This window comes from Orcinus orca, chromosome 3 (genome assembly GCF_937001465.1).
Source record: "Orcinus orca chromosome 3, mOrcOrc1.1, whole genome shotgun sequence".
Classification (NCBI taxonomy): Eukaryota; Metazoa; Chordata; class Mammalia; order Artiodactyla; family Delphinidae; genus Orcinus; species Orcinus orca.
The window spans coordinates 105,101,938-105,110,356 of record NC_064561.1 but is presented as its reverse complement, the minus strand read 5'-3'; the positions used below and the strand labels follow the sequence as shown (position 1 = coordinate 105,110,356).

Sequence of the window (8,419 nt, the reverse complement as noted above, 5' to 3'; positions counted from 1 at the left end):
TTTTGGTTACTGTTTGCAAAGAGTATCTTTTTTTATCATTTTACTTTCAACCTATTTTGTGTCTTTGAACAGGTGCTAATATTACCGAGAATCCTTTTTATGTGTGGAGTCACATTTCTCTTGATGCTTTCAAGATTCTCTTATTTTGTCTTTGTCTTTTAATAGTTTAATTATCATGTGCCTAGGTTTGGATCTCTCTAAGGTTATCCTAATTGGAGTGCATTGAACTTCTTAAGTGTGTAGATTAATTTGAATCATTTTTGGGAAGTTTTGGTCATTATTTCTTAAATAATTCTTCCTGTCCCTTTCTTTCTCCCCTCGCATTATGGAATTCCCATTATGTCTATGTTGGTATGCTTGACAGTATACCACTAGTCTTAGGCTCTGGTAATTTGTCTTCATCCTTTTTCTCTTTAGACTAGATAATCTCAATTGACCCAGTTTTAAATTAATTCTTTTTTTGTGCAACTCAAGCTTTTTTACTAAATTTTGTATTATATTAATTGTATTTTTGCCATCAGAATTTCTATTTTGTTCTTTTACATACTTCCTACTCTTAATTGATACTACTTCATGATATTTTTCTCATACTTTCCTTTAATTCTTTATACATTTTTTTCTTTACTTTTGAATATATTGGGAATATACTTAATTTTGAATCTGTTTACAATAGGTAATTTAAAGTTTTTGCCTGTCTAGTCCACATCTGGGCTTATTCAGGGACAGTTTCTATTGACTGCATTTTTTCCTGTGTATGAGCCACATTTTCCTGTTTGTGTGTGTCTTGTAATTTTGTTGTTTTGAAAACTGGACATTTAAAATAACAGAACTCCAGAGTTTTCTCATTGCTGCTACTTGTTATTATTGCTCTTTGTTTAGTGAATTGCCTGGACTAATTTCCTAAAATTTGTGTTCTTTGTCATGTGTGGACACCACAGTCTGCTAAGTTAACTTTGTGTTTCCTAATGATTGGACAGAGGTTTCCTTAAATAGATTGAATCAGTAAGTCGCTTCTTTGATGAAAGTCTTTGTGGGTGTGCTGGTGCATGCTTCAGTGCCACTGAGAGCTGCTTGTGGCAAGCCTTCTCAGCTGAGACAGTGGATGAGTAGGTCACCCGGTAAAAGTGGATGTGGGAGTAGGGTACCAGATTGGTCTGGAACTTCTCAAGGTCCACTTTGAGGGCACCATCAAAATGCAGGGAGGCAGTGATGAAGGACACAGTCTGGCCAATGAGCCAGCTGAAGTTTGTGTAGGTAGGATGCTGTGTCCAGGTTGCAGTGGCAGATATCAAAGATGGCCTCCTTGTCTACCATGTAGTGATAATCAAATGCTCCTGGATGGAGTGGTTGGTCAAGATGGAGTTATATGATGATCTACAACTGCTGTAGATAGTTGGGAGGCTGAAGAGACGTCAAACTCCAGCTTGCCTTTCTTGCCATAGTCAACAGAAAGCTGCTCCATAAGCAGTGAGTTGAAGCCTGAGCCAGTACAATATGTCAAACCTATGGAAGATCCAGAAACTCTGAAGCCCGGTGCCCTAGTAAGCTGCGACTTAGCTTGCAATTTCTGCTTTCACAGACCCTCAATGTCAGTCAGTGGTCAGAGATTACAGCCTTTTCTGGTCTTTCTTATGTATGTTCACTGCCCTGCACATTTATGTGGTCTTCTATTTTTTTTTTGGGGGGGGGCAACCTCTTGTTTGCCCCAGTTAGTTTTGCTGCCTTATTAGCTGTGGTATGAAATGGTGCTTATTGATTGTTTTCCACAAATGCCTTGTGACTGGACTTTTCCTCACTGAGTAAGCCCTGAGTCTGGTCAAATGACGACAAGCCCTGTGAATGGAGCTTTCCCAAAATGTTTCCAGCCAGGTCAAAAAAGATAATTCTCTGTGGATGGGATTTTTAGGGCAAGAACTTTTAGCCCATTTTGTCCCCTCCATTTGCTTCTAGAATGCCATTTTTCACATCTACTGTGATTCCAAGGCTGCTGTTGCTTTTTGAGGATCTATGGGGCTGGGGAGAGAGGGAAGGGAACAGTGCAATTTACAACTCTACAGAGCATGTTCTTACTGAGATTTAGGCATTCTTCTAGAGTAAGCACTCCTGGGATTGTTGGTTAATTTCCATATTTCTGAAAAAGTCAATTATGACTTTTTTTTGCCAGTTTTATCACTGTTTTTATAGACAGCTGATTTTTGGAGGTCCTTAATTACTCCATTATCCTGGAAGTGCTCCTTTTAACATAGTTTTTAAACATCTACTGTGTTCCAAGTTCCACACTGTGCATTGGGGATACAGTGGCGAACAAAACAATGTCCCTGTCCTTACATTCAAATTGAATCAAATTACTTTGTGCTCTGAAAACTGATACTTAACTCATTTATTCCTCTTGATCCTGCAGGAAATAAGACACATTCTGAAGAAAATAAATACATCAGTTTTGTTGCATCTTACTTTTTCTAGATTTATTCCCTTCCAATGGTACATGGCTTTATTCCCCCTATGGTCAAGGAAGCTGTGCAGTATTCATTTAGTGTCTATTTAATGCCAGGAGTATATCTGCTTTGTTTATGATCCGTCTCTGATGTCTAGCACAGTGCCTGGCACATAGAAGGAAATAAGTTCACTGAATGATGCAAAAACTGTATATTTTCGATAGAAAAAGAAGAGCTGTGGAGCTGATAATAATTCCTAGTAGAGCAGTCCAAAGATGTTGAGACAGCAATGTGCTTAATTACGGTTTATCTTCACATAATAAGTCTTGAAGTGCATGCTGTCCTGTCAGCAAGGGTCATCCTTTTTCCTTTGAGATCCCTTGGATATGAATAGTTTAAAATGTCATGTAAACAGCATTGTAACAGTGAAACATTTTTTTAAAACAACTTTACCTGAAATTTTTTCTCCTCAATCTAGCTATTTTAATTTTTTCTGAAGTTTCTTCTAATCCTTATCTATATGCTTACAATATTTTAAATAGTTTTAATTATATAACATGCATTTGTAAGGTATATGTACATTCTATAGATCACATTTAAAGTATTCTTATTTTTACTTACACCACTGGCTATTGTCTTTCAGCTTTGATTTTTATGAAGTGCCTTAATCTGTGCTTATGGGAGATCTACATTTGTAACCATGGAAAGTAAATGTGGGTCTTGGGGTATTAAAAAATTGAAAAGTGTTGAAAAAAATAAATGATAAGTCAGGTTGAATTTTTATTTTATTAGTATTCTGGAGACCATAATACAAAAGGTTTGTAATTGTATATTTTACCTGTGAATAGATTACAGTTATCTACATGAGCATTAATAAAATTCAAAATTATAATGATGAACCAAAATCATGAGGTTGAACAAACACAAAACAACCAACTTATAGAAATATGATTTCATGTGTGTAAAACTGAAAAGTATATGAAAACATGAAAAACAACATCATATTTAGATGTGTGCTTATATGTGGTGTGAGAAGAAAAGGAATAATGAATAAACAAATCAAGGCAGTGGTTAGCTCTGCTGGAAAGAGAAGTGAGAAAGAGAAGGGTAGCTTCAGGATAGGGACATGTGGGCTTCTAAGATATTTTGATGTTCTGTTTCTTAAACCAAGTTGAGAATACATGGTGTTAATTTTTATTGCCATCTTACATCTGCATTATAACTATTATTTGTATGTTAGAAATATTTCATAATAAAAATCTAGTAAATAAAAAATGATCTAATGGATCATCTACTGACTGCAAAGAAAATTACTACAGTTATTTTGTAGGACAATTTGGCAATATTTAGTAAAACTGAAGATATGTATAGTCTATAAAATAGCAATGAGACTTAAATGTGTAGAGTTTAGAGCAGTGGTTTTTTTATTCAGGGATGATTTTGTCTCCCAGGGGACAGTTGGCAATGTCTGGAGACTTTTGTTAATCATAAAATAGGGACCACCATTGGCTTCTAATGGGTGGAGGCCAGGGATGCTACTAAATATCCTACAGTGCACAGGGTAGTTCCTCACTTCTGACTGCAACAACAAAGAATTATCCTGTCCAAAATGTCAATAGCGCCAAGATTGAGAAACCCTGCCCTGGAGAATTTCACATCCATGTATACAAAAAGGCAGATGTAGGAATGTTCATCACAATATTGTTTGTAGTAATGCATATATTAAAATAATAGAAATATCTAGCAATTTGAGCATGCATAATAGATTTTGCTATATTCGATCAATGGAACTGGACAATAATGAAAATAATCAAACTAGAGCAATTCGGACAATACTTGTTTTGTTGAATAAAAATATAGAGAGGAATATATGTATTTTCTATAAAGTATAAAAACTTTCAACAGAAATGTAATTATCAAATATGCATAGAAGTAATAACTACTGAGTTATATTAATGGTTCATTCTTGGGTGGGGGGTGGGAGAGGCATAGTAAAAGAGAAGGGAAGTGGATTAGGGAATATTATGTACTTAATTTAAATTCTCCCTGGACCATTATAATTCTAAAAAGTTGATGCGAATATTGCAAAATATTATTAAGTTGGGAAAACTCACTTTCTAGTGGAAATTTTTTGTATTATCTTCAAAAAGTATCATAATAATCTAAGCTATGTGCATTATTGAAAAGTTTCTCATGAAGGAAACGTCCACATTTTTAAGAATACCGATTTTTATTAACACCATTTTCTTTCAACTTATATCAAGATATCTGAAGTCTGTTTCTTAGAAATAATATTCAATTTCTTCAGGCAAAAACCTAAAAATAGTCTTAAGAAATGGAGATTTATGGCTGGTTACTGATCTAAATGATTTTGATTCTTCTGTTTGTCAGGTGGAAAAGGATCATCTCCAATTAATACATCCATTTCTATTATTTCTTCACTATCCAAATTCGCTTCCAGACCGTTTCAAGCCATTCCCTTGCTCTATTAGGCTTTGGTTGAAGAAATAATTTTTCAGGAAAAGAATGTGCAAAAACCAAGTCATGCCAATTCATATCTTCTTGTTTTCACATTCCTGACTGAGAAGTCTCAAGATTGTTAATCTTTTCATTCTCCCAATTACTTTACCAAACGTAACGTAGGTAGCTAGTGGGAAGCAGCCGCATAGCACAGGGAGATCAGCTCGGTGCTTTGTGACCGCCTGGAGGGGTGGGATAGGGAGGGTGGGAGGGAGGGAGACGCAAGCGGGAAGAGATATGGGAATATATGTATATGTATAACTGATTCATTTTGTTGTGAAGCTGAAACTAACATACCATTGTAAAGCAATTATACTCCCAATTACTTTAACGCAATCCCAGACAAAATCCCAAATGATTATTTTTGGAATGTTTTAAGTTGCATCTGTTTGTGTGATGACATAATACAAATATCTTCAGATTTTGGTGTGGAATAAGTCAATGGATTATATAATTTATGCTAAAAATTATTGGCAAGACTTTTTCTTCAAAACCATTCTGTGTGCTTTCCAAATATATTCTGGTCTGATATTCATACTAATATCAGGTGTGTTTTGAAAACAGCTACATTCTCTGTGATCCTTTTCCAGAAGATCCTGGGGAGGAAGCCATGTTCTCACTGGAGTCCCTGCCCCAGGGGGGCTCTGAGCAGAGGGGCTTGCCTGGACTCCTGGTGCAGGGAGGCAGAGCCCTGAAGTATTTTTCTCTCTATTTTTTTTTAATTTAAGTATACTTATTTACAATGTTGTGCTAATTTCTGCTGTACCACAAAGTGACTCAGTTATACACATATATACATTCTTTTTTATAATCTTTTCCATTATGGTTTATCCCAGGAGATTGGTTATATTTCCCTCTGTGCTACAGTAGGACCTTGCTGTTTATCCATTCTAAGTGTAATAGTTTGCATCCACTAACCCCAAACTCCCAGTCCATCTTTCTCCCTCCCCTCCACCCCCTGCCTTGGCTCCCACAAGTCTGTTTTCTATGTCTGTGAGTTTGTTTCTGTTAGGTTCATTTGTGCCATATTTTAGATTCCATATATAAGTGATATCATATGGTATTTGTCTTTCTCTTTCTGACTTACTTCACTTAGTTTTGATAATCTCTAGTTGCACCCATGTTGCTGCAAATGGCATTATTTTGTTCTTTTTTATTACTGAGTAATATTCCATTGTATATATGTACCACATTTTCTTTACCCATTCATCTGTGATGGACATTTATGTTGTTTCCACGTCTTGGCTATTGTGAATAGTGCTGCTATGCACTTAGGGGTGCATGTATCTTTTTGAATTATGGTTTTCTCCAGGTATATGCCCAGGAGTGGGATTGCTGGGTCATATGGTAGCTCTGTTTTTAGTTTTTTAAGGAACCTCTGTACTGTTCTCCATAGTGTTTGTACCAACTTACATTCCCACCAACAGTGTAGGAGGGTTTCCTTTACTCCACACCGTCTCCAGCATTTGTTATTTGTAAAGTTTTTAATGATGGCCATTCTGACTGGTGTGAGGTGGTGCCTCATTGTAGCTTTGATTTACCTTTCTCTAATAATTTAATTAGTGACGTTGAGCTTCTCTTATGCCTAGTGACCATCAGTATGTCTTCTTTGGAGAAATGTCTATTAAGGTCTTCTGCCCATTCTTCAAATGGGTTGTTTGGTTTTATTTTGCTGTTGAGTTGTATGAGCTGTTTGTGTATTTTGGAGATTAAGCCCTCGTCAGTCACATCATTTGAAAATATTTTCTCCCAGTTTGTAGATTGTCCTGATATATTGACGGGGGAAGGAAGAAGCTGCCTAACAATACTCTGCCTTTCTTCAGGCTTTAGTGGACTTTTCCCCGGTCAGGTCCACTCCCTCAACCACCACAGCTTTGCCCTTGAGACTAGAACATTCCAAATTCCAACTTTTGACCTGTTCTCAGTAGCTTTTTTCTATCCTTGTCACCTTTTATTATTTTAGCATCTGTAAGTATAGATATGGTCAGTACAAAATTTATTGATAATCTTGTACCTCTCTTTCTATTGTGTGTATGGTGGTGATGTACTACCTCATTTAACAGGCAATTAATACTTTAGGTTAATGTTGAGTGTGAGGTCAAAGAAATTTTTAGGTCAGAAACAAATGAATTAGTTTGAAGTCAAGTATTTCTCATTAGTTTTGATGTGATTTGACATGTTGACTGATAACTATATGCAGTACCACCAGATTTTAAATATGAAGGTAGCCTATCTTTAAAATATTCTTAAAGAATTTAAATTAAATTCGGATTTCTGATTAAACATGGTGGAATTGAACAATAAAGGGATAAATGGGTAAAAACTCATAAGGTTAAGAGTAACTTATAGAAAGAGTCTGCCCCTTTTTATTGTTTATAAATGTGGAGAAAGGGTGCCTATTAGCAATTTTAGTGTAGTTAAATCACGTCCACTAAGAGTCTGTTAGAGCAGGGGTGAAGAATCTGGATTCCAGAGCCCACTGAGTGAGATTTTAATCCTGGGTTTCCATTTACTAGCGTTGTGAACTTGGGCAATTTACTTAACCTTTTCTTAGTATCAGTTTCTTCATCTGTAAAATGCCTATCCCATAGGATTGTTTCAGGTACAATATAATTCAATTTTTGTAAAGTACTTATAACAATGTCTGGTTCAAAGTAAGTGCTATTCATTAAAAAAAAATAGAGAATATTAATCTGGGGAGGAGCAATATCAATAACGTTTGGACACTGGAAAGAAGAAAAATATGGTGACCAAATTAACAAAATTAAAACAGCTGAAGATAGTTTGTATATCAGAATATACAACAGGCTCAAAACCTGGGGGCACCAAATAGCAATGAAAGCAAGTGTAAAGGGTGTCTTACAGATAGAGGAATTGGCAGAAGGTCTATATGAGAATACTCACCACCCACAACCATCCATAGTCAAATAAGTCGTCCTCCCCAACCCAGAAGAAGATTACTCGCTGGGGAGGCTGAACCAGGGGGACTCCTGGACAGAAAGCACAATGGAGGTCAGGGGTGCCATATGGAATACAGGAATTAACTCCACATACAAAGGAGGGAGAAGAACATTTGCCTTCTTCTACTGTTCCCAATGCTATAGCAGCCAGTTTCATAGTTTCTGGGCAGTAGAGTACAGGTTTTATCTCTGAGGAAATGGACTGTTAAAGAGAAAGGGTGACTGAGAACTGTTGATGCCCTAACGGAACAGGGAACTCCTTCCCCAAGCACCCTACACTGAAACCCATTCCTCAAGTCATACCTAAGCCACAGAGGGCTCACATTCAACCTCATCCTTAACTGTTAATGGATAGCCAAGTGTCACCAAATAATCAGGGAAAGCTTGAACAGTAAAAGATACACACACACACACACACACACACACACACAGAGAGAAATAGAAAAACATCCTGGAAGAATAGACAGTGTAAATGCAGAAGAAAACAGAAAAAAATTAACCTTA

At 36.4% G+C, this 8,419-nt stretch overlaps 1 pseudogene; it reads right to left on the bottom strand.

The window, feature by feature from the left end:
* Positions 1-962: 962 nt before the first annotated feature.
* On the bottom strand, positions 963-8,072 carry LOC101280104 (tubulin alpha-8 chain-like; annotated as a pseudogene).
* Between the last annotated feature and the right edge of the window lie 347 nt (positions 8,073-8,419).